General features: G+C 47.2%; 1 pseudogene; it reads left to right on the forward strand.

The window, feature by feature from the left end:
* The first annotated feature begins 5,814 nt into the window (after positions 1-5,814).
* Positions 5,815-19,159, forward strand: LOC131479317 (cyclin-dependent kinase 1-like; annotated as a pseudogene).
* Positions 19,160-20,156: the final 997 nt, after the last annotated feature.

Raw genomic sequence — 20,156 nt, forward strand, 5'->3', positions numbered from 1 at the left:
TCTAATGTCAGCAGAACCTCTCAGCTTTAGCTCATGGATTCTGAATGAGATGATCCAGGGAACGTACTTTCCATGGCTGGCCCTGGTAGGATCCAGGCTGACACTGCCTTTTCCCCAAGTCCTCCCAGGCAGTAAGACATTCTGCACTAGCTTCTTATTCACCCACAAGAGGAGGTACCTCCCAGAATTCATGAGGGGCGGGAAGCAGAGAGCATCTGGATAAAAACTGGAGTGGGAATCCCACTGCTGCTACCTTCTACCAGCTACTGGGCTGGGGGGAAGTTGGTTACTGAGCTCTCTGGTTGTCCAGGTGTCTGTAAGACTGCAGCTGCTGCAGCTGATGCTCCAAGCCCGATGATCAAGGACACTTGGAGTTCTGTGGAAGCACAGAGAGCAGTTGCTGAGGGACGCCCTTTGCAAGTCTTCTGACTTAACCAGTTCTCCTGCCATTGCTCCTTTGAGGAGGTCACACAACCGGAATCAGTGCAAATGCCTTAGAATTTTTTCCCTTTTCTCTCACTACATCCAGCAGAGCAGGCTGAGGACTTGCACACATGCTTGGCCTCTAGGTGAGGCCTTAGGCTGGCCTGCTGGCTTGGCATGCTTGTAAACCAGAATGGGAACCCATGGGTGTGCTTGGGTGCTGGTGGGTGGGCAGGACTCCAGGCCAGCACACCACCCCACTGGAAGCCAGGGCCCAGGAACCCATGTGCTGGTGCACGCAGGGACTGCAGCTTGCTCAAGGAAGGAGCTATGGGGTGTATGGGGGAGTTGCTGAGGAAGTATGTTACAGATGGGGGATGGCTTCTGGAAGACTTCCATCAACCAGGCCACTTGTACTTGCAGGCAAGTGAGGGAACGGACTCTGAATGATTTGGAGGTGGGAAACTAGAGGACCATTCTGGATAAAATCAGTGCACTCACTCATGTAAAACGCCTGAGCTGGATGAGTTAGCATGAACCGTTACCCTCCAATGCACATGAAAGTGGGCCTGCCTGGCAGGGCTAGACCACAGTACCCACCAGTAAGTGTCAGAGCAGGGGATGGGTCATGTTAGGCTGAGCTATTACACTAACTGGAACCTGAGAGAACTGCTTTTGGGGCAGATTCTCTGGGGAATATGTGGGCTCTCCCCAGAAGGACAGCAATACCCACTGGTTTGCTCAAGTTCCGTGGGTGGTAATGAGCCAAACTAGCCGGTATCATGGAACTCACTAACACTCAAGGGAACTGGAGTTAGGAATAGGTCAGGTGGTCTAGGCTGCAGCACCTGCTGGCTGGTGCAATAGTCAAGATGGGATGCAACACATGCAAGTTCACATTAGGGTTCAGACTGGGTGCTGGCCAGGCTGGGCTAGGCTGCAGGACCTTCCAGCGTGCACTGAGACTGGGGGCAGACCAGGTAGAGCCAGGCTGCAGGAACCACTGGTGAATGCTGAGGTGAGGCAGATCATATCAGATGGGGCCACAGCACCCACTGGCACATGAAAGAACCCAGACCATTGCTCCCACTGGGAAGTGTGACAGCTGAGACTGGGATGGTCCAGGCTGTGCCTGTGAGTGGACCTTGGGGGTGGGCCAGGCTAAGCTAGACAACTGCATCTTCTGGCACATGCAAGAGCCAGGATAAGAGCCAACTGGCTAGGTTTTGCCACAGCATCCACTGGCAAGTGCTGGGACAGGGTTAAGTCATGTCAGACTGGACCACAATAACCCTGGAAAGTGCAAGAGCCAGGCTTGAGGGTGGGCCTAGTAGGGAAACTAAACACTCCTCTATTGGGCTGCAGCTCCTGTTGGTAGACATCAGAGCCAGGGCTGTGGGCGGGCCAGGCTGGACAAGGCATCAACAGGAAATTGGCATGCGTGTGGACTGGATTGTGGGGTGGGGAGGTCTTAGCTAAGCTGCAACACCCATAGGTGTATATGAAAGCCTGATTGGGATGTGGTGTGCCCCAGACTAGTCCACTGTTTATGCTGGTTCTCTCAGGAACCAGGGCAGGGGCGGGCCTGGTGGGGATTTTGGGGAGTCACCCAAAGAAGACTAAAGTTCTGCTGGCTTGGATAAAGGCCACGTCTGTTGCATGCTGGGTTGGGCTGGACCACAACACCCATTAGTTTACATGGGACATGGGACTGGGAATGGAACTGACCCGGCAACTACAATCACTGGTGTGTGCAGTCTGATGCATGAGGCTGCTGAACCAGACCTTTTACTTGTTGGCACATTTGCAACAATCAAATCTGGGGTCATTCCGGGTGAAATTTCTTGGGGGAAATCTCAAAGTAGATCACATGGCTCAAAACTCTGGCCACATGGGGAATCATAGGATTTGTGGCCTGATCCTGGAAAACAAGTGTCCCAACCTTCAAGTGCTGATGCCTTTGCAGGGGACAGCATGCCCAGGTGCATAGAGGGGACAAGATAGCCAGGTCCTTCTGGCTGAAGAGGACGGCAAGTGCCATTGAAGAAGATGGAGAACAGAGCAGGCTGGACAACTCTTTTGGCTGAGCTGTGGCAGCAAGTGTCTGGGTGAGTCAATGGCTATTGGAAGGATTTTCTCAACCTTGGAGCAACAAAACCAACAGCATTTCAGAACTCTCAAAGCTACTCAAGCAATACCCTCAGAGCATTCTTCTTCATATCAGGGTTTCTAAGATGACAGTAAGTAAAAATGCCCCATCCCTGTGTACTGATGAAGTTTCACACACACACACACACACACACACACACACACACGCTCACACACACACACCCCTCCCCTCCTAGATACAGGAGAAAATAATGAAAGAAAAGAAAAATTGCAAGCATTTGTACCCACCATCTTCCCCCATGCCTCGACCCTCTACACCCTAATCAGTGACCCTCATGAGTGTGCATCCTTGTCAACTATGTAAACATCAAAAAGAAAATTTATATATAAAAAGAACTTCCTTCCTTCTGTATAAGCATTTAAGCATACAAGGCCTAATATACATGGATAAGGAACTAGTAAAGTATTAGGAAAACACCAAGAACCAGGGTTGTGCGCGAGTGGATTAAGCCCGTGTAGGTGTCTGCATCCCATGTGGGCACAACTTTGAATCCTGGCTGGTCCATCTCGGCCCAGCTCCCTGCTGATCTGCCAGGAGAAACAACAGAAGATGGGCCAAGTGCTTGAAGTCTCTGAGCTCACTTGGAATATACAGATGAAACTCCTGCCTCCTGCATTGCTCTGGCCTACCTAAGGCCAGTGTGGGCATTTGGGAGTAAACTAGTGTTAGCTATGCCAAACACCCAAGAAAGAAAAAGCCAGCCGAGTACAAACAGGCATTTATAAAGCAAAGAGAAGTCCTTCCTGGGCCTTTCCCCACGCTGCGGAAGAATGAGCAGGAGAGCAAGGAACAGCTAGTGGGAAAGACAAGCTGGGTAGCAGACAAAGGTTTTATGCCCCTCTGCCATGGGTGCTGGCATCAGTCCTGCTTGGGACCTGATAGGGCAAGAAATGTTCACCTTTGTCCATCATTGGCCCATACATGGCCTTGGCTGCCTTCAGGGTGTGCCAGATTTCTGGCTGAGGTCACTGTGGTGTCCACCCACTTCCTTTAACTGTGGTAACCATCAACCAGTGGATGAAAGATCTATGTTTCTCTTTGTCTCTTTCTCTCTGTAGCCCTGGCTCAGAAATAAATAAACAAATGCATAAATAAACCTCAAAGAAGGGGAAAAGTAAGGGGCCACTGTTATAGTCATGTAGAAGGTTAAGCTGTCACCTGCAGTGCTAACATCCCATATTGGCACCAGTTTGGACCCTGACTGCTCCACTTTCAATACGGCACCCTTATAATGTGCTTTGGAAAGCAGCAGAGGCCAGCCCAAGTGCTTGGGCCCTGCAGCCGTGTGGGAGACAGTGAGGAAGCTCGAGGTTCCTGGCTTTGGTCTAGCTCAGTCCTGATCATTGTGGCCATTAAGGGAGTCAACCAGGAGATGGAAGGCCTCTCTCTACAATCCTGCCTTTCAAATACACATGCCTTTGAAAAACATTAGTAAATTTAAAAGGCAATTAAAAGACACACCTGCATTTCATATTAAGCTCTTTAAAAGCAACTGCTGTGAAAGCCACCCTTCTGACTTAAGGCTGTGAAGGACTTGCTGCACGGTGCTGGGCAAGTGCAAGTAGATGTTTACCTGGGCGCTCAGGAGTTTCCCCAACAGATTCGTTGGGGTCAATGGGACTGGGAATGGAACTGTTAGGTCACAACAAAAGGGAGCAAAAGAAAATGGAGCTCTTGTTTTTCCCACCCCTGCACAGGCATCCTCTAACAAAAGTGGCAGCAGTATCTTCAGCCAGACTCCTGCATTTGTCCCACTCAATGAGTCACGCTTGTGCTGTGTGTTCTATGGGTTTGGAAAAGCACATATAGGGAGCCTGGCGTTATCTCACAGAGAAGTTTCAGTGCCCTCTGAATCTCTCTGAATGCTGACTCATCTTTATGTCCCCAACCTTTGGCTAACACTGAGCTTTTTGCTATTTCCATAGTTTCACTTTCCCCAGGATGGTATGGTGTTGGAGTATATAACATATATGCTTTTCAGATTGGCTTTTTTCACTTAATAATACACTCTTAGGTTCTTTCTGTGTCCCATGGCTTTAGAGCTTGTTTCTTCTCAGTGTACAAGGCAATGTAGGCAGCTGCCTACAGCTCAGGGGAAAAATAGTTTTAAAACTATGAATTAGTAAATGTAAAAATTTCTACAGTCCTAGCACTCACAATTCCAAATATGACTTTTAGGAAAGAATCTCTAAGTGGATTAAATACAACTCTGAAAATGTGAACAAGATGCAGGAAACACAGGCAGTTTGGATTGAGAAAGTAGCGTGCCCTGATTTCAAAGATTTAAAACTAAGGTAAAGGCTGGTGGCTGGTGTGTCGGGGTAATCCTCTGCCTGTGCCACTGGCATCCCGTGGGAGTGCTGACTCGTGCTCCAACTGCTCTACCTTCAACCCAGCGCCCTGCTTCTGGCCTGGGGAGGCAGCAGAGCATGGCCAAGTGCTTGCGCCCCTATACCCAGACTGCCCCGCCTCTGGCTGGGGTGGGCATTTGAGACATAAACCAGTGGGTGAGAGGTCTCTGTCTCTTCTACTCCTTCAAGTAAAATAAATACATCTTAAAAAATCCCTAAAATAATACATCACATTACGGTATTAAGTCCATAATATTTTTCCATAATCTTAGGTGGATCGTATTTTGGGAAATCACATATCACCATTGTTAATTTGAGGGAAAAGAAAAAGGTAATACCTCAATAGCCACAATTTGAAAAGGATGTTAGCTGTGTGCTGCACGGCGGAGCACCAGGGCTGAGCAGGGAGGCCACCAGGGGGCGCATGATATTGAAAATTAAGGCAGAAAGAACCTGCACTTTCTGCTTAAAGATTTTTCTTTTTTTATCTTATTGGAAAGGCAGATTTACAGCGAGAAGGAGCGACAAAGAAAAGGATCTTCATCTACGAGTTCACTCCCCAAGTGAGCGCAATGATCAGAGCTGAGCTGATCCTTAGCCAGGAGCTCCTAAATTACTTGCTAAAATACAACAACAACGACAAAACACAACTGGAGGCTAGAGTAATCTTGATATTGAAGCTTGATGAAAATAAAGTGAAAAAGGAAACCACATGATTGTTTGAGAATATAATTTAAGCCCTAAAATGAATTAAGCCAAATATTTAAGGTAAGAACACATTATGAAAAAAGTCATAGCATAAATGGAAATACAATAAAATATTAATAACAGTTCTTAGTGTCCAGGCTGGCCTGGGAAGTTAAGCGAAGCATGTTGCAGATGTGGCATCAGGTCCTTCAGCTGCCATGGAGGAGGTAATTAGCTGGGCCCGACCAAACTTCCCAATTAACCATGGAGGACTCTACCAAGATGGAGAGAGCTGGAGAAGATGCCAGAGTCGTGCATGTGGATGTGTAAGCATAGACACACTGAAGGTCAAGGTGTGACCTTGAAAATGAGGAGGGAGGGGTTCCTAATGCTGCAATCTTGGAAATTTCTTTATTAAAAGAACCTCACCATCCAAATATAGTCCGTATTCAAGCTGTACTAATGTAGGATTGCAGCTTATAGCTCATCATTGAATTCCTTTTTTTTTATAACAAGAAATATTGGATTCAATCCCTCCTGGTCAGTTTATGGATTCCTTATTATTTAAGAGTTATTGTATCAAAAGGGAATTGTGTTTTGTCACTTTAGAAGAGTTGTTCACAAAGACAAATATTTATTGATTGATCACAAAGCAGCTATTAAACTAGCTGGTGTGGCCCTCATCAGAACTTTTGTCACACCTGTGGCAGTGTGCACACAAGAGGATGCAGCACCCTGCGGGGAAGGGGAGCTGCAGCCGGCTCATTACTCAAGCCCAGTTGGTGTTTGGGATAGGCACCATATTTGCAGAATCAACAACTAAGAAACCACATTTTCTTGGAGATTTAGGACCTTATCCATTCTCCAGGACTCCCAGCAATGACGCCAGCCCAGCAGTGGAGTTGTTACAGGACTGTAAGAATACCTGTTCTAGGGCCCAGCGGCGTGGCCTAACGGCTTAAGTCCTCACCATGAACGTCCCAGGATCCCATATGGGCACCGGTTCTAATCCCGGCAGCTCCACTTCCCATCCAGCTCCCTGCCTGTGGCCTGGGAAAGCAGTCGAGGACAGCCCAAAGCTTTGGGACCCTGCACCCACATGGGAGACCCGGAAGAGGTTCCAGGTTCCCAGCATCGGATCTGCGTGCACCAGCCCGTTGCGGCTCACTTGGGGAGTGAATCATCGGACAGAAGATCTTCCTTTCTGTCTCTCCTCCTCTCTGTATATCTGACTTTGTAATAAAAATAATAAATCTTTAAAAAAAAAAGAATACCTGTTCTAGATGGGAACCAGGAAGCTTATCATCCCATGTTAGAAAGCTGGATGGGATTCACAAGGATCCACTCCTGAAAACGTTCATCCATGATCCTGCTGAACATATTTCTGGTAACGGGCAGATGGATTTGTTAGCTAACTGAACACCAGACTTTCCAGAGAACTGGCTACAGAGTGAGTTGAAGCTGGCCAACTAGCAGAGCAGTGGTTGTGTCAGGTTAATGGGCTAACTGGTTGGCAATGAACTAGCTGGCTGCAGGACGGGTGAAGGGTGAGCTATACCTTAGAGAACCAAAAAGCCAGCAGGAACCAGGCAGCTTTGTCTGCAGGCAAAGGAAGGGTTGTCAACGGAGCCTAGGAAGGAGTGTGCTGTCTGCATTTCCTGAGGAAGGAAGATGAGCAAATAGACCAAGGGGTGATGGCAGGAAAACTGCAGTAACCCCACGACCAGCCTTTTATTCTTACTGCCTTTGAGAGTGAGTCACCAAAAGACCTGGGAAAATGGAGCCCCTCCTTCATGCTAGCAGAGGGAGAGCACTTCAGCATTACACAGAGTGACCCCAAACCCTCCACACTTCTGCTGCCTGTAGCCCACTCCTCAGTGTCTCCTCCTGCTTATCCCCCTTGACTTTCCCCAGAATTCTCCAGGTTCTTCAGTTGCCCCCTACTCTTACTGTCTTTTGAGCTGCCATCACTTCTGGGTTTCATTTCCTGTAGCCATCCTCAACTTCCTGGAATTACTCAACCCCAGGTGGCATTTGGAATGGCCACCATCCTCAACTTCCTGCACTTCTGTGGTCTCGCTGTGTTTGTTTTTCTACAGACACATTCTGTCTCCTTAAGGAGTAAAGTCCTAGCAAGGGGTTGGTGCATCTCGCACCAGAGGGCTTGGGTTCAAGTCCCAGCTCTGGCTCTGATTCTAGCTACTTGCTGATGCACACCCTGGAAGCAGCAGCAACAGCTCAGGTGCTTGCGTCCTGTCATCTGCCCCAAACTGCCTTCTGGGTTCCTGGCTTCACATGGCCCAGTTTCAGCTGCTGCAAACATTTGGGAATTCAAATAGCAGAGCAGAAATATTCTCGGTCTTTCTGCCTTTCAAATGAATAAAAATAAATTCAAAAAAGAAAAAATGTCTCCAAAACATTTGAAATTCAACAGGAAAAAGCAGAAAGCCTTTCTGCATTTCTAGGTACATAGAGACCAGATGAAGGAATACTCCAGACAGGATGCAGAAGTTCCAGTGGCACAAGGGCTTGTAAAGGTGAGTTTCATATTTAAGAGCTGGCTGGATATTACAAAGAAACTAAAAATGACTGCTGGCTGGAATGAGAAATCAACCGAGGAACTATTCAGGGAAGTACAAAAATTTTTCATGAGAAGGGGAAAGGAGAAATAAAAACAAAGAACGGTTTGTATCAAGGAAGTGGTAGCTGAAGAGAGACTGGATCAGGGTCTCCCTTGCAAAAATGGTGGATTCCAAGTTTTAGCACACTGCTCGGAATAAAATACAGAGGAAATTCCTAGACCTGTAAGTGGATGTTACAGGTGTGGAAACATTCTAAGGGAGAAAGGGGAAGATAACCCTCCTCGTGGCTTTTGATGAAGACTGGGGGGAGGGGGCGCTGGGGTTCTGTCTGAGTGAGATTTACCAGGAAGGAAGAGGAAGAGGAAGCACTTTGGTTGCCTCTGTGACTGTTTATTCTTCCTTGACACATCAGCCAAAGATCGACAATGGCAAGGGAAGGGAGAGTTCTCCAGGTGTGAATCTCTTCTCAAACGCTGTCAGACTGGGCTCTGCACACACTGTGGCCATTGTCTCTGGGTCCAGTCTTCCCATCCTTACACCTTATGCCACCTGTTTGTGGCCGGAGAGTAGAATCTGGCTCTTGGGGGCTCTCACCCAGATACAAGGGAGACAAAAACAACCTGGTGCTTTTGCTTCCAAACTCCTGAGCCTATCTCTGGGGAACAGCCTGGGTGTGCAGAAGCCATGGCAGTCACTATCTCATTAGTTGAAGGGAGCAGAAACTTGACTTTTGCTGGGACCCTGCTAGTGAGCACCCCACATCAGCTCAGAAACTATTTTTTTCTTGTTTGAGAAAAATTTCCCCTTAACTTTATTTTTGTTAAGATTTATTTATCCTTATTACAAAGTCAGATATACAGAGAGGAGGAGAGGTCTTTCATCTGATGATTCATTCCCCGAGTGACTGCAACAGCCAGTGTTGAGTCGATCCGAAGCCAGGAGCCAGGAAATTCCTCTAGGGCTTGCACACGGGTGCAGGGTCCCAAGGCTTTGAGCCATCCTCAACTGCCTTCCCAGGCCACAAGCAGGGAGCTGGATAGGAAGTGGGGCTGCTGGGGTTATAACTGGCACCCATATGGGAACCCAGGGTGTTCAAGGCAAAGAATTTTGGCCACTAGGCCACTGCACCAGGCTCTCCCCTTAAGCTTCATTCAAAATCTGCTCCTTTAGATGTTTCAGTTATGTTCTGATTAGTGAAGTGAGACTAGTGGGCAGTATTGGCTTCCAGGCCTGCCCTGCCTCCTACTCCCTGACCTTATTTCTTGACTCAGAATACAGAAGGGCACTGTGCATTCCCCAGTGGTTTTGGCATCACAGCCAGCAGGTTCGGCCTGGAGGCAGGTGCCCGGGGATCCTGCATGCGCTCCAAGGAAGCTCAGCAATTGTGCCCAGCCCCCCCGGCTGCTCCTCAGTGACACCCTCAGTGATTTCACCAGTGTGCACTAACGTTGTTAACCTGCCCCCTAATCTGTCCTCCCTACACTCCCAGATCTTCATCCTGGAAAGGTTGCCAGGCTCTGTTCCCTCTAGGCCACGACCAGAAAGAAGAGAGGGCCTCCGTAGCGCACATGCTTAGCCCATGTTGAGTTTAGGACTACAGGTCAATCTGCACTGGGTCAAAGGACGCCTTCCCCACCTGCCTCTGCAAGGGTGTTGTCTTCCACCCCATCCCGTAGCCAGGCTATGCAAGCAGTTGTTCTGTAGGACAACAATAAGCTAGCATGGTTCCTTGCAGCCTTGTGAAAGGGTTTGGGAAAGGTTGGCAAAGCAAAGCTGTGGTTGTGCCAAAACAGTTTTCCTGGTTTAAGCCCATGGCAGTGTGAGGCAGGCCCAGGTCTTGTCCCCCCCTCTGATTATACTATAGGATTTTATGGGAACCTAACACTCACCATGCCTCCCATCCAGATCTCCTGACATATGCTGACTGCTGGATGTAGAGGACATATCTTTAAATCAGCCACAGCTGAGAATGGAGGTTCCACTTAGGAAGCAGAGCAGCCTTCCTCGGCCTGTGCTCACAGCAGCAGGTGCACAGCCGTGGCTGCTTGGCGTGGAGAACGGGGCCAGCATCCCTGAGAAAGGCTGCTGCTGAATGACAGCAGGACCAGGACCATCCACCAAGGAGCTCCCTCTGCAAGCCTGATAAGTGAGGATGAGGGGAGTGAGCAGGAAGCTGACAAAAATGACCTGCTGGGTCACACAGTGCTGAGTGTCCTTGTTGGAGCTCTGAAGCATGGGAAGCTGATGACACTGCAATCTCCCTGACCTAGAGTAATCCCAGGCAGGGAGCGCCTCCCCAGGGGGAAGTTCTCCTTCTGGGATCCAGAGAGCAATTCATTGAATAGCTGAAGCACCCAACGGGACCAGGACAACATGGCAACAGCAAGGCAAAAACAAGCACATAGAGGGCCATGTTAGAGACCTTTGTAGTCAGAAAATTAAGAGATGGTTAACAGACTCAGGAATTTTAAAGTATCAGGTCATATTGTTTAAAAAAAACACTGCTTAATTTTAGCAATAAACAACTGTGTGGCTCCAGCTAGTTCCCTATGGGAAGGGAAGGAGAGTCAGCAGGCATCCGAGCACAGCTGGTTAGGTGTTATTAGGCACTATTGAACACTAGTCTAGTATTCCAGGTCAGTCCAGATGTCAGGGAAGCGCCAGCACATGATGGGGTGAGAGTTTTAACTACAAATCCATCCTATCTCAGGGAAAGAGACAGAATGCCTATACCATGATTGGCCGTAACAGCCAATCCATATGCATTGCCTATCAATTGTTTGACCCAGCTCTGTGGATTGTATCCTTTCAATCAAGCTCTAGAACTTTTCAAAGACCAAGAAAATACTATCTACAGATTCCAAGTGTGCCTATGGGTGGTAAACACTTTTGGGAAAATCTGGGCAGAGTTGCGTCTTATAACTAGTTAGAGGAAAGAAATTCTTATTTGGGAAATTCGTAAAACAAATCCTCTAAAATCTCTTACATGTAGCAGAAGTGGCTGGGCAGACCTCCCTGCTGTGGAACCCTGGGTCAGTTCCTGAGGATCTGTGTCTGGCATCTTATACTCCTATACTTCATCACCGTATGGCAAAAAGGACTCCTCTCCCAGATTCTGCTTGTTGAGTGTACAGCCCATCACTTCCAGCCCAGGGCCTCAGGGCTCATTAAGACCTGCAAGAAAGACAGGCTCCTTGCTTCCTGACTAGTGGGCCAGCCCTGCAAACAGCAGAGAAACAGTGGATGGGTACTCAGGTTAGAGGACTGGTAAATGAGATCCAAAATGGTGAAAGACTAGGGAGCACTGTGTAGATCACCAGAAAGGCCCTTAAAAATGGTTGTGAGAAAAGTGTAACTACATGCTGGCTCAAAGCATGGGACAGTGGAGGGAAACCAGCCGGAATGTCTGTACTGGAGAGAGCAGAGACAGGAAAGCCTGGGCAGAATGGCTCAAATGCTCAGGACAAGCCCCAAGCTCAGGACAGGATCAGCTCCCCACAGGTGCAGACAAACTTTCCTCAAGTGCAGACCACCTTCCCTCAGGCACAAACCAACTCACCTCAGTCATAGACCAGCACCCCTCAGGCCCAGACCAGCTCCCCTCAGACACTGCCCAGCTCTCCTCAGGTGCAGACAAGCTCTCCTTCGGCTCAGGGCAGCTCCCCTCAGACCAGACCTGCTTCCCTCAGACACAGTTCAGCTCCCCTCAGGTGCACAGCAGATCTCCCCAAGTGCAGCCCAGGTCCCCTCAGGTGCACAGCAGGTCTCCCTGGGTGCAGCCCAGCTCTCCTTAGGTGCAGATCAGCTGCCTAGGTGCAGATCAGCCCCCCTCACATGCAGAGCAGGTCCCCTGAGGTGCACAGCAGGTCCCCTCTGGCATACAGTAACTCCCTCTCCATTGTAGCCTCCTCTAAATCTGTAAAACACCCTGTCTATCAGGGAAGCAGTTTTAGAGATGGAGAGGTCTGCCACCCCCTCATCTGGCAATGCATTTAACCTTTAATTTACCTCAAACCTATTTCTTGTTGTTTTGCTTTGGCACAGGTGTTACCAGAAAAGCCTGGTGGGTTCTTTCCTCAGTTTAGTGTAGATATAAAAGGCCAGCAATCTGTTGCAGACAGAAAAGTTTATTTGTGAAGAAACCAGGTGAGCAGGGAAGGGAGAGGGAAGAGGAAAGCACCTCCCAAGAGAAAGCCAGGAGGTGGGGTGCCTCTGAAAAGGGGAGGGGGAGAGAAAGACAACAAAGGTTTGAGGAAGGGTTTGGGATTATAAGCATTCTCTGATCCCTTCTTGTTGGGAGGGAACTTACAGGTCGGATGCTCCCCTTTGGTGATCTCTTAATCAATTATGAAGTGGATTGGTAATGTTGATGCCACCCACTGCACAGTGTGGCCAAGACCTCAGCAGGCCTGGATGGTCTCAACAGGGACAAGAACTGAGCTTTTAGAAGCAGATCTGCAAACTGGATCAATGAAAGGAGCTGGCAGGGGTTCATTAGACTGGGAGGCAGGGCAGCACCTCCATCCTAACGTGCACCCACTCAGTGTTCTGCACAGATGCTGCTGTCTTTTGGGATCACAAAATCTTCCAAATGATGGTGTTGCTCATTACTGCCTCTGCAGGATGGTCCCACACTGGACACATTGGTCTACTCTTGGTGAGTATGGGGGCCCTGGGGAATATTCGTGGCTACAATAAATGCCTTTTACCTCTTCCTTTCCCACAGCTTGTCACCAGAGTTAGCGGGCTGCAATGTTTCCTTCCCTTGGAGTCTTAACAATCAACATCAGCTTGCTCAGTAGAAACTTTCATTTTCTTGTGACCAGGAAAGGAGAAAGCATAGAGGCATAGTTCCCCAAATAAGTGGCTTACCTGAGAGTCACTTCGCCAGGGCTTTCACAGCAAAGGGCAGGAGTGCCCAGGATGCAGCAAGATGGAGGGGTGCCCTCCCTACCTTTAAGGTTCATCTTCATGTTAACTTGTGTGTTCAAACACCTGACACTAAGTGGCCTCTTGTGGCTTTGTCTGTGGTGGCCTGTCTCCCTCTGAGTACAAGATCATCTCATCAGTTTTCCTGGTTGTTCTCTGAATGAACTCAAGGGTCCAAACCTTTTTGGACTCCCTTGACAAATCCTAGGGCCCACTTTCTGTCTAAATCCTACATTCTTAGTGATAACACCCAGGGACAGTTGCCGCAGATGTAAGTTTGTCTTTGAGGTCATCTTCAATAACCAAAGGCCAGGCCAAATGAAAGCATTTAGGTCTCAAAAAGACATCACTGCTTGATCTCCAAGGGAGTCTAACCAGATCACTGCCAATCTCTGCAGAAGGCTACCTTCTCTTACTTTGAAGAGGACTGGTTCTTCATTGCAAATAACCCGTTGTCATCATTGAGGAAGTAAAGATGCTAATTAGGAAGAAGAAAACAATCTCTGTGTTAGAGGAGACAATCAGTTCTATGTTATGGCATAGACACTTCTTGCTTCGAAATAAAGACTGTCCTTATGTAGACTTATATATCACATAGAATTTCCAAAATTCTGTGGTGTCTCTATGTTGGGAAGGTGAATATACCAAATTCCCATGCCATTAGCTCCCTAGTCTGTGCCACTTTGGCAAGCCGGCAGGCCAGGCACCTGGCACATGTTCTGCCAGTCAACAGCTCCATGAACTGCCACGCAGGTCCTGGACTGCATGCCACTGCTGTCTGTAAAGGACAGGCTGGATGCTCAGCCAGTTCAGTGAGCCACCACTAGGGGAGCTGTGGCATTCCTGTGTTCATTTCTCCCATCTCTGTGAATAAAGACTTGCAAAAGATATCTCAGTTACTCTTTTTTCTGAACCGGATCTAGTTTCCCAGGAGACAAACTTCTGAATTATTCTGTGCTGCATGAGTTTAGTACAAGGATGCACTTAGCTCCACAGACATAGTGCACACTTGCTTTTCTCACTTCCAGCAGACCAGGAACCTCCTAGCTAGGGGAGAGAGGTAAGAAAGGGCGTGTAGACCCTGCAGCTCTGCCGTAGGCTCTCAGCCCTGGTGATAGGCCTCACTGCTCGCATTCCATCAATGAGGGAACTCAAGCACCATCACATGGCCCAACAGGCACACACAATTGGGAACCTGACCTGCCTGCTGAGAGCTCCCATGTAGGGACCTTTCCACGTTAGAGCACCTCCTTCCTGACTTCTATGTCAGGAGGTTTCTGTCTTTAATAAATCCTGTTTTGGGGCCCTGCGGCGTGGCCTAGCGGCTAAAGTCCTTGCCTTGAACGCCCCGCGATCCCATATGGTTGCCGGTTCTAATCCCGGCAGCTCCACTTCCCATCCAGCTCCCTGCTTGTGGCCTGGGAAAGCAGTCGAGGATGGCCCAATGCTTTGGGACCCTGCACCCGCATGGGAGACCTGGAAGAGGTTCCTGGTTCCCAGCTTTGGATCGGCACACACACTTGGGGAGTGAATCATCGGACAGAAGATCTTCCTCTCTCTCTCCTCCTCTCTGTATATCTGACTTTGTAATAAAATAACTAAATCTTTAAAAAGAAAAAAAAAACTGTTTTGGAGGGGCAGCACAATGGCTCAATTGGAGGATTCTCTACCTCAAATCACCATCCCATATGGGCACCAGTTAATGTTCAGCTCCTCCATCTCCACCCAGCTCCCTGCTAATAGACAAGGAAGACAGTAGAGAACAGCCCAAAGCCTTGGAACCCGGTATGCAAATGGGAGACCCAGAGAGACCTCTTGACTCCTGTCTTCAGCTCAGCTCCAGGCACTGTGGCCATCTGAGGAGCGAACCAGCAGATGGAAGAGCTTTCTCTTCATCTCTCCTCCTCTCTTTAGATCTGCCTTTCCGATAGAAACACATAATTTTTTTTAAAAGTAAATCCTAGTTTTGCTCACACGAAAATTCTTTTTTATAACATCAATATTTATTGCTTTATATGAATCCTTTATTGAGAGCCCAAGCATTCAGGTTACACACAGAAATTATACAATGATGTACCACTTTATAAAGGCAGTGAACACAGGACAGTCGACAAAATCCACTTTACAGAAATTTTAAAATTCTAAATATCAAAAAGTACAGCTGAGGAAACAGGTATACATTTGGCAGCCAGTAATTTTGACACGGAAGTTGCAGCTCACATGACTTTAAATATGTGAATTTTAAAATGTTGAATATAGAGTAATCATTGTGCTTTGTGTTTATTTGAAAAATATAACACTGGCTGTCAAAGATGTTCAAAATATTTAATTCACTTCAAAATGTCATACAAATTATGTTGGCTTCTCTGTGCCCCTAACACTCTGCTTAGTTCAGGGACATTGCTGAAGCAATATATTAATTCTTCCAGTACAGTGGTGTTTCTTACCATTGGCATTTGTGTACTCTAGAATAATTTAGAAAAAATGTGTAGGAAAGCAAGCAAAAAGTCAAGGAACCTGCCTGGATCTTCTGAGCTGCTTTGTGTCAGCTGGGTAAGCGCCCATTCTCTAACACAGCAGGCTACTGTCGGAGTCCAAGTTCAAGAGAAGCACGTCTTCTCATCAACAACCATGTTTCCTCCCCAGACCCCTCAGGGGCAGACACAAGGACCGCAGCTTCAACAGATTCCTGGGGATGTGTTTAACCTGGGGTCTCAACAGACAAGGTGTGCAGGGCTTCACAAGGGCCAGATTTTATTTAAAGTATTCAGGAGAGAAAGAAAATGCCTTCTGAAAGAGATGAACTCAATCATTACCAATAGAAAAAGTAACCATTGTATTCATCTCTTATAGAAACAGAAAAATATAACATTTCCCCTCTTAGAAAAGTATATATGTATATATGTGTGTGTGTGTGTGTGTGTGTATGATTTAAAGTTCCATTGTACACAAACAATAAAACCTGGAAATCCCCATGAAACCCTACAATTCACATGTTAAAATATTGAAACTATGACCAAAACAGGAAAACGGCCAAAGCACTCACACACAAGACAAACAGCTTTCTTTCTGAGGCAGGCCCAGAGGTCAAAGGCCAGGGCTTTAAAGGGTGGTCAGGAGGAGGGGTTGCTTGTTAGGGGTCACCTACCCAATCTGTAGCCACAGCTGCCTCCCCCACCAACTGCCACTTTTATCAGTGCCAGCTGCAGCTGCTTCCTGCTAGACCAGGTTAAAAACCGCAAAATCAGTGGCACTTTCTGAAAACTGAGGTAATGCTTGAGCATTTTGCCCTGCCTCCTCTCTGCTGGGTATTTCTTCAAGCTTTGAGTGCACTCCTGATCAGTTCCTGGCCCTTTGTCTCCATGCAGAGCTGAGGAGTGTCGGCCTCTGACTCATTCTTGGGATAGGATCAGTCAGCTTGCAACACTCGGGGCCCCAGTGAGCCTAGTAATGCACTTGGGACTGAAGAACACTGTTTCTGGGAGAGTAATCCCCAAGTCATTACCTCCAGCCATCTGATCTGTTCAAGGACAGAATGGTGAATTCTATAGGCTCTAGGTTGAAGGTTACTGTCTTACAATGTTGGGGTACAGTGGCACAGTACAGGTAGTATGCAGTCAAGGATGTTTACATAGGTTTAGAAACCACAGGGAAGAAATAAAGGTGGTTCCACTTGTCATTACTTTTTTTTTTTTTTTTTGTAACTACTCTTGATTACTTGACGGCAATAGTTTAGGTTTCAAAGTGTATGACTTTGAGCTGCTTAGCATCAGACATCTAAATGGTCAAAGTTCGGAATCTTCCATGGGAAGACCAAATATTGTTCCAGAATTTAAGCACACTGACATTGGAAGGCATCTTCTCCATGTGCCTATTTTCTAGTTCTCTTGTCATCATAAACTGGAAAACAGCATATTGTAAATAACCCATCCTAGCTGATACAAATGAGCTTGCTGGGCCTGACACGATGGCTCAATGGCTAAAGTTTCACTTGCAATCAGCAGGATTCCCTATGGGCACCCGTTCCTGTCCCACCTGCTCCACTTCCCACCCAGCTCCCTGCTTGTGGCCTAGAAAAACAGTGGAGGGTGGCCCACGTCCTTAGAACCCTGCACCCACATGGGAGACCTGGGAGGATTTCCAGACTCCTTTCTTCAGGTTGGCTCAGCTCTGGCTGCTGTGACCACTTGGAGAGTGAGCTAAGCAGTAAAAGATCTTCTGTCTATCTTTCTGCAAATCCGCCTTTCCAATAAGAAAATACATAAATCAGAAAAAACTGAGGTTACTGAAAAGCAGTGTTTTGGAAGAAAGCAAATGATTGTCATTGCTGTAATCTATCCCTGCTCATTTGACAGTAAGCATTATTTAAGAAGATGCAGAGCATACAGAGTTAAAATCCTCAAAAATGAAGTTGCTATTCTTCAGACAACGCAGGAACTTAAGATAACTGCATTACTAAGAAGTTAGCAAGAGCAGATCTAGCACATTATTAGCAAGGGAACTAAATTATAGGGATCAGAGAAGAAGTAAGCAAAATTGAGAAATAAAAGCAATACAAATGATCAATAAAATGTTTTATTAAAAGATAAAGCTGAGAAACATTAAGCCAGACTAATGAAGCAAAACCTAAAATGTTAAAAAGGAGACACTACAACTGAATGCTTACTAAAATCAAAATGGCTGCTGGCAAACAAGACAAATGCTGGTGACAACATGGATAGGAAAACAGCACTGTGGGTGGGCTGTGCGCTGTGCAGTCACTGTGGGCAGCAGTGTGGAGATCCCATCAAACACTGGGCATGCATGTCTGTCTGATCCAGCGATTGCCCTACTCCAGACCCAGCCAAAAGACATTAAATCATTGTGTCAAGTAGATATTGGCTCTGTCCTGCTTATTGCAGCATTGTTCACACAAACTGAGATGTGAAAACACCTAGCATCCCTAATAATCCAAGACAGGTGTTGTAGCTGATCAAGGTGAAGGTCCAGGTGAGGCCAGTGTTGTGGTGCTGCACATGAAGCTGCCACCTGCAACACCAGCATCTCATATGTGTACTATTTCCTGTCCTTGCAGCTCCACTTCTGATCCAGGTTCTCTGCTGGTGGACCTGGGAGGGACACGGAGGATGATCAGGTCCTGGGCCCCTGCACCCATGTGCGAGAAAGCCCCTGCCTCCTGGCTTCAATCTATCCCAGTGCTGGCCATTGCAGCTATGAGGAGTGAGCCAGTGGGTGGAAGATCACTCTTTCTCTATAATGTATACTATGCATCGGTGACTCTAACTTTCATATAAACCAGGAAATTTAGGAAAAAAACTATCACTGCTTGTCATCATCCCCAAATGGAGTGCTGAATCAAGATCTACCTGCTTTGGGGCCCGGCGGCGTGGCCTAGTGGCTCAAGTCCTCGCCTTGAACGCCCCGGGATCCCATATGGGCGCCGGTTCTAATCTCGGCAGCTCCACTTCCCATCCAGCTCCCTGCTTGTGGCCTGGGAAAGCAGTGGAGGACAGCCCAAAGCTTTGGGACCCTGCATCCGCGTGGGAGACCTGGAAGAGGTTCCTGGTTCCCGGCTTTGGATCGGCGCACACCGGCCCTGTTGCGGCTCACTTGGGGAGTGAACCATCAGATGGAAGATCTTCCTCTCTGCCTCTCCTCCTCTCTGTATATCTGCCTTTCCAATAATAATAAATCTTTAAAAAAAAAAATCTACCTGCTTTGTTTCCAATGGAGCTTCCAATGATGTACCTGGGGAAGGCAGCACTTGCTGGATGAAGCACCCGGGTCCCTGAGCCCTCTGTGGGAGAACTGGGTGAGATTCCCAGCTCCTGATTTCCACCTGGTCCAGCCCCGTCTGTTGCAGTCATGTGGGGAGTGAAGCAGCAGATGAGAAAGGCTTCCACCTCTCACTTGCTCCCTCTTTACCTCCCTGCCTCCTTTTTTCTTCATCCTCCTTCTCTTTGATGCTCTGCCTTTTAGCCCAGATCTACTATATTGAACTCAATTACTTTGTTTAGATGTTGAACAACATCACTCTTACCTCATTAATCAATCACTAAGCTCAAGAAAACCGCTTACTGTTTCAACATAAAGTCTAAGGGCTTGGCTTTGTTACACTTTTCTAGAATAGAGCCTTTCAATGATCAAAATGGAAGAAATTACCATGGTAAAGCTAATGTACATAAGGTAACACAAATAAAGGACTCAGGGTAATAGGGATAAAATGAAACTTTATTGAAAGTTAGGTAAATTCAAGTAACAAAACAATTAAATATTTCAAAGAACAGGAACTGGAGAAACTCTAAGGGCAGAGAATTTTTAACCTCCATTCAAGTGTCAAATGATGACTTATGAAAAACCTGCAAAAGCTATCTCAGCTTTACAGATCCAGTACAGATTGGTCTCACATGGCTGGTAGGATGCTTAGCAAATTAAGCAGCAGCTAGCACACCCAGGAAGATCAAAAAAAAAGGATTGAGTCAAGCACAGCAACAGAGAACCATGAACTCAGAGTCGCAGACTGAACGCAAACCCCCACAGCCTCAGTCAGGATGGTTTCTGTTTTCTGCTTTTGGCCTTTTTAAAAGTTGGATTTTTTTTTTAAATTTTGGAATGCCATTATACAGCTTGGACTGGTCTGACGCTGACAGATGTTTACCCCTAAGTCAGTCCCAGAAGCCGAGTGGAGAGCAGCCCTCAAAATTGAACCGCTCACTTGCCCATGTCAGAGTTGCAACATGCCGGAGACCAGCTCCAGCTGACTGAGAGCTTGCAAAGGATGCGTGGATCGGCGAGACTGTAAGAGAAATGAGAAGACACAGACCACTATGGCTTGATGCTCATAATGGACAACTCAGAAAAGTTGCCTTCTTTATTTATACACAAATCATCACAAGTTTTTGCACAATATTCAATTGTTTCATTTTTACATCATGGTTAATAAAATGCAAAAAAAATCCTAAAAAATATTTACTTTAAAGAACATTTCTGGCAAACCATTACTCATTGAAATCT

This window comes from Ochotona princeps, unplaced genomic scaffold, assembly GCF_030435755.1.
Source record: "Ochotona princeps isolate mOchPri1 unplaced genomic scaffold, mOchPri1.hap1 HAP1_SCAFFOLD_999, whole genome shotgun sequence".
Classification (NCBI taxonomy): domain Eukaryota; kingdom Metazoa; phylum Chordata; class Mammalia; order Lagomorpha; family Ochotonidae; genus Ochotona; species Ochotona princeps.